Here is a 9,622-nt window from a genome sequence, read left to right as displayed (position 1 = left end):
GTAGCGGTTCTCAAGAGGGGGCTTATTTCCTGATGAGTCATTGGTGCATGACAGATGGAAGGAACTAATAAAATATTACAGACTTGCAGAGCTTTGATCTTCCGGCTTTTTCTTTTTCCCCTTCTTCCCAAGGGTGCAGGCTGTGTTGTTCAAATGAATAGGGTGGAAAGCTCGTTTGGAAAAGGCTCCCCCGGCAGCCATGGCTTGTGGAGGGAAGGTCAGGAGCCCTGATTCAGCACCATGTTTTGGTGCGTGCTGGATTTTAGCCCCAGCATGGTTTTGTAGCCTTTGGAGCACCTGTTCCCCTTATCATTCTGTTGATGCTGGTACGTCTTTCAGCCTGCTTGCAGGTCTGCTGGAGAAGGGGTAGGACAAGAACAGCCATTTTGCAGCTTTGCACTTACTTTGCAGGTTCTGGACTATGTGCAAGAAAGAGCGAAATGCATTTCTGGGTCAAATGCGCACATCTAATTTCTGTTCCAACTGCTGCAGCTCACAAGGACCCAGCAACCATGAGCTGGGACCCTTGGCAGGCACCAGGTCTTAATTTACTTTTCTTAATGTGACTAGTCTTTAGGGTGAACAGGTGTAAGTTTTGTCTCTGGGGCTGTGATGCAGAGAAATTTCTGTTCTTTATGGAGAAGTCAGTATAGTAAGAGCCCCAGCCCTGGGGCTTGAATGCAAAGAGCACGAGTATCGGCTGTGTGCAGTTGCCTCTGTGGACAGAGAGTGCTTTCCTTGATTTCAGGTTGTGTCTCTATTGTTGTCTGTCAGTCTGGCTGTCACTGCGCAAACGGAGGAGGGTTAGCAATTCCCATAGGAATTGCTGCACAGGGTTGAACTGTGATTATTTTATTTTTCTCTCCCCTTAACAAGCGGTATTTGTTATTCAAGTCATCTGGTCTGGCTCTGTTCAGAATTTTTTCTTTCTTGAGCTCCTGCCTCGGTTCTGCCATGCTTACATGCCTCTTCTAAGCCGATGTCCCCTGTTCCACCTCACCATGGCAGTTCTGTCATGGCCACCACTCCATGCCACACAGGCGTGCATCTCTCAGCCACTGATGAATCTCCAAGGCTTTGCAGCACCAGCTTTTGCCTTGGCCCCTCCTGCCAGCCCAGGTAGAAACCTGCCTCCACAGTGTATCCATGATTCCCTGTTGTTCACTCCTTGCTGTTTTGCTATAACCACCTCTGTTCATGAAATGATGGAGTTGGGATGCCTTGTCTGCTTGTGGGGTGTGTGGGGTTTGGCTCTGCAGGTTTCTCCCTTCCCTGTACTGCTGGTCAGCTTCCTTGTGCTGCCCTTGCTGCATTTACTCAGGCAATGCTCCTACTCTTACTCCCTTTGCTGTCCTCATCATCTTCTACCCTGTTTGCCTGTGTTATTGCAATAATACCATGAGACCCTTGCACCATCAGCCCCAGGGGTTTCCTCTCTGAGGAAAGTTTGAATCAGCATTGTTGCCGCTTGCACAGGGAGGTAGGGAGGTGTTGGTGTAGCTCTGCATTTTAATTTCTGGTGGGGAGGTGAGGGGTCTGCCATTTGAGGGGGGCAAGGAACCCACACCATTGTGTTCAGCTGCTGTTATATTTTCTTTAGTGCAGTGTAGGGTTATCAAGGCGCATCTTCCTAGCACAAGGTAACCCGAACAGAGGGTTACCTCTCTGTTAAAGAAACACATAATGCTTCCAGTTTGCAGTGTTTCGGGTTGGGGTTTTTTTTTCCCCTAAATTGAAATATATGTGGCTTCTCACTGGGAAGTGTTGATCCAGAGCTATGTACAGAAAGAACCTGAGCCTGTTAGCAGAGGCAGGAAATGTAAGGAAATCGTACAAGTGTTGTGGCTTTTGTTCAAAGATTGTCACAGAACTTTGCAGAAATGCAAGGCTAGAAACAGGTAAGGGCAAAGGATTTGTTTAATTTTATGGTATAACATTGCAACTCAGGACCTCCGTGGGGCCTTTTTGTTCAAGATACTGTGTTTCACTTTTTGTTTGTGAATTTATTACATTCCTTAGCTGGTCCCATGGGCACTTAATCTCCAATAGCTGGGGGGCTTCGGATTAGAGCGCAACAGCAAAGCTGCAGATGTGCAGCTATGTAGTAATCTTCAGCTGTGTTACAGATCTTGCTTGCCTGGCTTCATTTTAGCAGAAAGCCCGTGGTTCCTGCTTGTTTTTCATGTGAGTGGCTTTCTAACCAGTTATACCCTTTGCCAAGCAGGAGGGAGGGAAGGAAAGGGTGGACTGCCCCTAGGTGGGTGCAGAAGTAATGTTCCTGGTCAGGAAGAGCAGACCCCAATGGAAGCAGGTGCTGGGCAGGGAGATGCCTGTGAGAGTCAAGACTAGTTTGTCTTTTTGGTTTGTGTTGCTTAACACTGAAAAAAATGAAAAATTATGAGTTAGTGGTTCTTCTGTCCTTTAAATTTAAAGAACAAACTAGGCAGAGAGGCCTGTACAGATTGAACACTTAAAATAATATCTTGGGTTTTTTCAAGCTTGGTTTGCCAAAAAACTCTTAGTAAGACTTTTTGCACTGATCTTGGACAGGAAAACATTGCAAAATACCACATTCTCCTTGGATGATAACATTGTTTCCTGCCCCACTCTAATACCAGCCATGCCGTCCTTTTGCCTCAATTCCTGGGATTACTTTACTCAAATGTTTGCTTTCTCCACTGGGCTGGACTCTGACACTTCCTACTGGTTTTGGGGGATTGGCTGAAACTGCTCCAAGCCTAGAGGCAGCGCAGCCCAAATGCTTGCTTGCTTGTCTGGAGCTAATCTGTGTTCCCAGCTGATATCCTGACAAGCTCCCACCCCTTCACCTCCAGAGAGCCAGCTGGCGTATATAAATCCAACCAACTGGAATTATAATCGCCACATGGAAGTGACGAGATAAGTGCCAAAGCTGCATCTTTCGGTTATCCCCTGAGAGCATCACTGAGCTCTGGAGTTCAACTCATCACAGATAACATGGTCCCTTCTGCAGACAGATGGGCTTTGATTTTCATAAATTGGCTTTAATTCCCATAGACTGTCCAGAACACCCTGGTCTGAGAGTGGTAGCTCTGGTTGTGTTTGGAGCAGATGTACCTGCCTGGAGACCTGTTAGCTGTTTGCCTCATCTCTCAAACAGATACCTGATTTCTTGCCTTTATTTCCACCACAATGTTTCTTTTAGACCTACAAGATCCAAAATCCACTAGGTGAGTTGCAATGTGCTCTATGAGGAGGGTATTTTTTGCATGAAAACAAAGCCCGTGGCAGATGGAAGGGTGGTGAACCTTCCTGAGCATGCTGTGGTGACCCTGCTGTCCCTGGTGGCCAGCTGGCCATTTTCACCAGGTGGTCATGTGGAGCCTTAGCCTGGCTTTCCCAGTCCCAGTTGCTCTGACAGTCTTGTTGGTGGCTTCAGGCTTAAGTATTGGGCTGCAAAAGGCAAGAAGCCAAAGGACAAGCATTGCTGGGCGTTCCGCTGTGTCTTCACAGCGGGGGGGTGGGGTGGGGGTGGGGAGCAGGTAGCTTGTCCCTCACCCCTCCCAGGCCTGCGGCAGGCAGGCTGTGGGCAGTAACCCAGCATCTCCTCCCAGCAAAGCAGGCAATGGCAAGAAACTGGTCAGACCTAAGCCACTGGCAAGAGGAAGAACTGCTCCTGTGTCCCTGCAGGCGAGGGCTGGGAGAGTTTTCTCCTCACAGGTTTCTGTCATATGGTGCACATCAGCTTGATATGCTGTTTACTGGCTCGTCCGCTCCAGAAATGTTACACAGAGGGGAAAGCTCTTGGCCACTGCGAGGTTGGATTTTCCAGACTGTTCCCACCGGGGTTTTACTGCTTGCAACCTTTAGCGTGTTTTTTTGGTTTGGTTTGGTTTTTTTGCTTAAATCCAGGCCTATGCAACATTAATTAGCTGACAGTGGACATAAGCTTGCTTGATGCGTGACAGTTTTGATGGGGAAGTATAAGCAATGGAAGTGGTGAGTAGAGGTGCTCAGGAATAGTGGGTTTGGTCTGTGGAAAATTTCAGGAGTCTCTCTCTCCTCCTCCTCCACCCCCCACCCCCTCCCACCCCCAAACCTGGATACATACTCAGAATTTCCCAAAAGCCCCTCCACCCAACAACAACAGAAGAAGAACTGCAGATCCCACGCCCCCCCATCTTCACTTCAAATAAAAGCCTTAACTCTATTTATACCCTTTATTTAAACAAAGATTTTTATAAATACCCCAAAGTATTCCTGGTGACTCATGACTTCAAAAATGTCAAAATAGGCATTTCGAAACCTTTTCTTTCCATTCAATGTTTAACAAAAGTATTTCAGTGCATTTGTTGAAGTATGTTTTGTTTAAAATGGGAGATTCCTTTGCGTATCTGTCTCTGGCACAACCACAGCAGGTTCTGGGGCCAGTTCAGCACGGGGGCTCCCAGCGACCTGCATGGCCCGGCTGGCTGGCAGCCCTGACCTGGATACAGGTAGACCAGGTTCCTGTGTCGACACAGAGATGGTTTTTCTCCTGCTTCATAAATCAGTGGACACAACGGGGTACAAAGCTAAGCAGAAAGAGCTTAGCAGCCAATGTAACTGTACAGGATTATATGTGCAGCTGCAGCGCTTGTGTTACCCTGCAAGGCCACCCAAGAACAGATGGAGAAGGGGACTGAAAGCTGTCTATAGCCTAGACCTTGGTCAGAGCTCAGGAATAACTGAGTGAACTGAGAAAAAGTCCAGAGCTGCACTGGCCTTCTCCTGTTCTCCTTCTGGCACAACTGAGCCAGTATAGGGGATGTCACTTGCACCTGCTGGAGTGTGGCAGATGGTGCTTTCCAGGGACTTTGCTGCTGCCCAGTTGGGCTTAGCACTAAAATCCCATCTTGGAGTGTCAAGAGTAAAGAGTAAGCAGATTCTTACCTGCCTATAAGCAGATTCTTACCTGCCTACAGCACCAGTGTCCTGCTAGCTGGACTAGCAAGGCACTTCCCACCCAGCCTGGCTTTCTGCATAATCCCTGTCTTTAACTTGGTCTGAAGGTGATCAGTGCAGAAAGGATTAGAGACATTTCTGTAGCTACTCCAAAAGAACAGCAGATGTTCCCAGCAGTGGGAATCTCGTCTGCCCTGCGTGGGAGCAGTGTTTGGTACAACCTCAGCCCTGTGTTGGTTGTATCTCCTGCCTGTAATTTACACAAGGAAATGGAGACAACGGCAGGCTTCTGAGAAATGCAAGTAGATTTGGGTCTAAAATGAGAAATACTAGAGAGGTGGCTAGTGTAAGCGGGCACTCACCCTGGGCTGTGCAGCATAGCCATATTTGCCACCTTTAATTTTAAGGTGCCCAACCCAAGCTCACTGTGGCTTATCCAAATCCCTGCTGGGAAGAGAGGCTGGGCCTCTTGCTGTATTGTAAGTAGGGAACCAAACTGAAACAGCTTGGTGCTGTGTCCTGTTCCTGGGACCTGGTGGCTATGGTCTGGCCGGAGCATGGGGAGCGGGCCCAGGAGGGACAGAGTGCCCCAGAAGTGTTCACCTCTCCCATTATGATTGAAAATAAAGTTGTCTTATTCAGTCATGTAAGGGTAAACCCAGGGACTGTCCCCAGGGTTGCTTTTACCTCTCATACAATCTTTCCTGGTGTGTTTTTTCATTTGTGCTTCAGCCCACGTGCTTCCTTCTCGAGTCTGGGAGAAGCAGACACTCCTGAGGGCTAGGTGTCCCAGAGAACTACAGGTATGCCTCAGTCTCAAGCCTCTTCCAGCCTGGCTTCATTTGCTGAGCTCTTGCTCTGCTCGCAGCCTCTCAGCACGAGAGGTCTGCAGACCCCTGGCAGTCCCAACCATGGTGAAAAGCCAGCTTCTCTTGGTTTGCAGGTAGACCCCTTGCCACACATGCTGAGATCCATTTGCAGAGTACGTGGTGGATCACTGTGGCAAATGAGATATTCTGGAGATAGTTTTCCAGAAGGCGAGGTGGGACCTTTATTGTAAGGGACCCCAGGCCTGTGGGTTCCCATTCCTGAGGTGAAACGGAAGGTGCCATGTGACCAGTCCTTTGCCTACAGCCATGGGGAGGGTATTGCCTAGCAGATAGCTTCCCACACTGCTTTCTCATCCCCTTTTCTGCCAGTCTTTCCTTTCTTGCCTTGAACGAGCCTTCCACAGCAGAGGCTTTGGGGGTGGCCCCTCAAGAAGTGGGGAGGACAGTATTCTGATGTGAGTGGCTGGTTTTCCTTCAGAGCGAAGAGGCAGCTGCCCTCAGATACCAGGATGCCCAGGAGATGTGTGATAGCCAGCTGAAAAGGGAGAAGCTGATCCCATGGAGGATACTTTGCCCTTTGAGCTTGATGTATGTCTATATCCATTTTTTTCAGATATATAAAACGTTCTGTCAGGTGGAATAGTTATATAATTTTTTCCTATAGTTTCACATAACGAATAGGCTGTTTCTATAGGTAGTTGTTTCCTAAAATCTAAGGATACATGGGTGAAGATGCAGCATGCTGATGCTTATACCTGCATTTTCCAAAGCAGATAGCCAGAGCAGTTTCAGGGTGGTTGAACCACCATGGACCACAATAATTTTCAGAGCTACTGTGAAGTATCTGTAGAAAGCAATTTTCTACAATCAGCTACTGTATCCTGTATTTTTGGCTGAGTTCAGGAGCCTGTTATGTGGTGTTCGTCCCTCTCATCTTTTAATCACAGCCATCCAATGAAAAAGAGGAAAATTATGATTGTTTCAGAATAATTGACTGTGATTAAGTATCTGCTTCCTCTTGGGGGAAAGTAACTGTCTGGATCTGTGTGCGAAGTGCCAGGTCCCCATCTCCTCCTTAAAGAGTGTCCAGCTGAGGTGTGCGTTTGTATCAGCCCTCATGCTAGAATCTGGTCCATCCCCAAAGGGGATAAGAGCCCTGACAGTTTTCAGAGCCACTACCAGGAGATGCTGCTGCATCTATAAAAAAGCCCTCTGCTCTAAACCTCCCTGCGATGCAAGAAGAATGGTCTTTATTTGTCACAAGGAGCTGCAGTGAGAGTGGATTAGTTAATGTTTCGACAACGTTTGGAATTATTTATAGCATTAAACTAATTTTCATACCACTCAGTAAATAGCTGTTATTTCTTTATGGCAGGGTGCATACGTGCGCTGTTACGGTGGTGTAGCTAAAGGGGCTTTTGATAGTTTATTCCCATTAGAACTTGGGCATACGCATTTCATGGGTGCTTTCAAAAATTTCTCCAGTCAGATCGTTAGCAGCAGGAGGAGAGATAAGATTGATAATATGAAATACAGTTTCTCCCCCCATTTCTCAAAGAAACTTGGTAAGAGGGAGCAAAGTGAGGTTTCAGGAGGGAGTGGAAGTGCTGTACCATCTAGCCAGGGTGTGCATAGGTTCCAGCTCTGTTCACTGTCTTCTGCCCTATTTCAGTCACACTTTAGCAGCCAGAGTTGCAAGGGTGAATTTTAGATGCTACAGCTAAGCTGGTTTCTTATTCCTGACAGCAGCGAACTGTTACATCCTCTCCCTGCTTCCAGCTGTGTCTTCCCATCTCTTCCCTGGCGCAGGTCCTGGTGCTTGGCAGACCTTGTGCTAGGAAGATGCACCTTGATAACCTGTCAGAAGCAAGTCTGCTGTATTTGGGGAGTCGCTTGCTTCAGTGCAGGGTCTGCTGAGTGCCAGAGCTATGGCAAAGAGGATAAACGGGGGAGCATGCATAAGGGAACCAGCTCCTTTTGGCACCAGTGATCCATTAGATCGGTTCAATCTGTACATCTGTCATTTACATTAGGACTAAAGATTTTTGATCTTCATACACATTTTCACTTGAGGAGAAAGATAGCTTTAGGACAGCCGAAGCTGAAAAAGTGCAAAATGAAGAGTTGATTCATTTACTCCCAGCACCTTTGGGACCATTCTTTCAGAGAAAAAGCTTCTGGAAGGAAGCTTTGACCCTCACTCCAGGTGAGGTGGTAGAAATTCAGTTCCTTGCGGAGCTCATGATGAAAGTGAGCAACAAAGGAGATGTTTTGCTGAGATCAAAACTGAGGAGCTGAGACGTGGGAAAGAGAGAGAAGGTGGTGATGCATCTTTGTATGGTTCTAGGCAGTCCTGCTACAGAGCTGCCTGGGGCACTGCAGGGACACAGCCCCGTAGCTAAGTGTCTGCTGGCTTTAGCTCTGATAATCTGTTCTGTCAGTCTCACGTTTCTTTTGATTATGACAATTTGCCATTCCTGCTCATGCAGGGGGTGCTGGATGCTGGCAGAGCACTTGGTCTGGCTGCCGAACAGCTGGGAGCAGAGGGTAATCCCTGACATTGCTGGGAGGCTGGAAGAGTAGAAAAAGCCAAGGGAAGCTTGATGATGGGGTCAGAGCTGTTTACTTAACACAGCCCATTGGCATAACACTGTGAGTCCATAGTTCAGTAACAGATTCCCAAGACGATGAAAACTGAAAGCTCCAAGCATAACTATTAGGCACGAAAGGTGTTATTTCATAGTGTTATGATTGTTTATGTTTGCATACACATACGCACAGCTGGGAGAACTTTTAACTCTCCTGGACTGGGGCCCAGAGAGGCTTTACTTCTTCATCTGCAGGGCAAGCTCTGGCTCCCTTGGAGCACCCGGTCTTTGTCCTGCCATCTCTGTATCTCTGTCCTGCGGGCTCTTGCCCGTGTCCTTTTGGGAATAGGCTCTCTCACCCTGCACAGTAACTGTCATGGGTCACTTCAACAAGCCTGGGTTATTCTCTGCATGGGAACAGCTGCCACAAATCTAGTGCAGGTAGGAACCTGAATGAGAACAGATGAGCCTTGACAGAGAAATGAGATATTGCATGCCTAAGAGCTGGGAAAAGTCAGTATCTCTGCTACATCCTGTAGTTGTCTGTTCCTATGCCTGGCTGATGGAGAGCCGTCGTGTTACTTAGCTATGCAGAACGTGACAGAGACAGGGAGAAACTCAGGCCTGGCTGGCCTGAGACAGGGAGAAACTCCTCTGACACCCATCTGAACTCAAGGAATTTATCAATAATCTCCCACCTGCCTTGGAGAACAGATTAGGAGCATCTGCTGAAAACCCTAATTATCCCTTTTCCCTGCCAAATATTCTGTGGTTGTCAGCTCAACACAGGTTTGACATGGCAGACTTGGAGTCTGCATTTGCTGACCCTGCTATAAATGAGTAAATGCAAAGGACACAGTTACATTCTTGCTCCCTACAATAAACATCCCTATGACTCCAATTTTGCTTTAGCTACTGAGATTAAAGGCAGTGGATTAAGTGGAAGGGAGTGCAGGGGCTTTGAGGAAGACCTGTGGTTCTCCCTGATAGCCGAACAGGCTGGAGATGAACAGGCTGTGACTTGAGCTGGGGCCGTTTCACTTGGGTGTCTCTACACCAGAGGAAACCATCATCGTGGTCAGGTTTAAATAGCTTTTTGTTAGTTTTGATGGAAAGAAGGCAGGCAAGCTATGCTCTTGGGCTGGTCTCTTCTAAATTGAGCCAAGATGCTGTCTTGAGAACAGTGACCCTGAGACTGCTATTTTCTTCTGCCCAAGGAGAAAGAGGATTTCCGTTTCAGTAGTAAGACGTATGTCCTTGTTTCCTACATAGATCAAGTGC

At 47.7% G+C, this 9,622-nt stretch overlaps 1 long non-coding RNA gene across 1 annotated transcript in view; it reads left to right on the top strand.

The window, feature by feature from the left end:
• Window positions 1-9,622, top strand: part of LOC308063404 — a 314,414-nt gene that overhangs the window by 152,672 nt on the left and 152,120 nt on the right. The window lies entirely within an intron of this gene.

Source organism: Falco punctatus (genome assembly GCF_963210335.1).
Source record: "Falco punctatus genome assembly, chromosome: 4".
Lineage (NCBI taxonomy): Eukaryota > Metazoa > Chordata > Aves > Falconiformes > Falconidae > Falco > Falco punctatus.
This window is presented reverse-complemented; position numbering and strand designations above follow the sequence as displayed.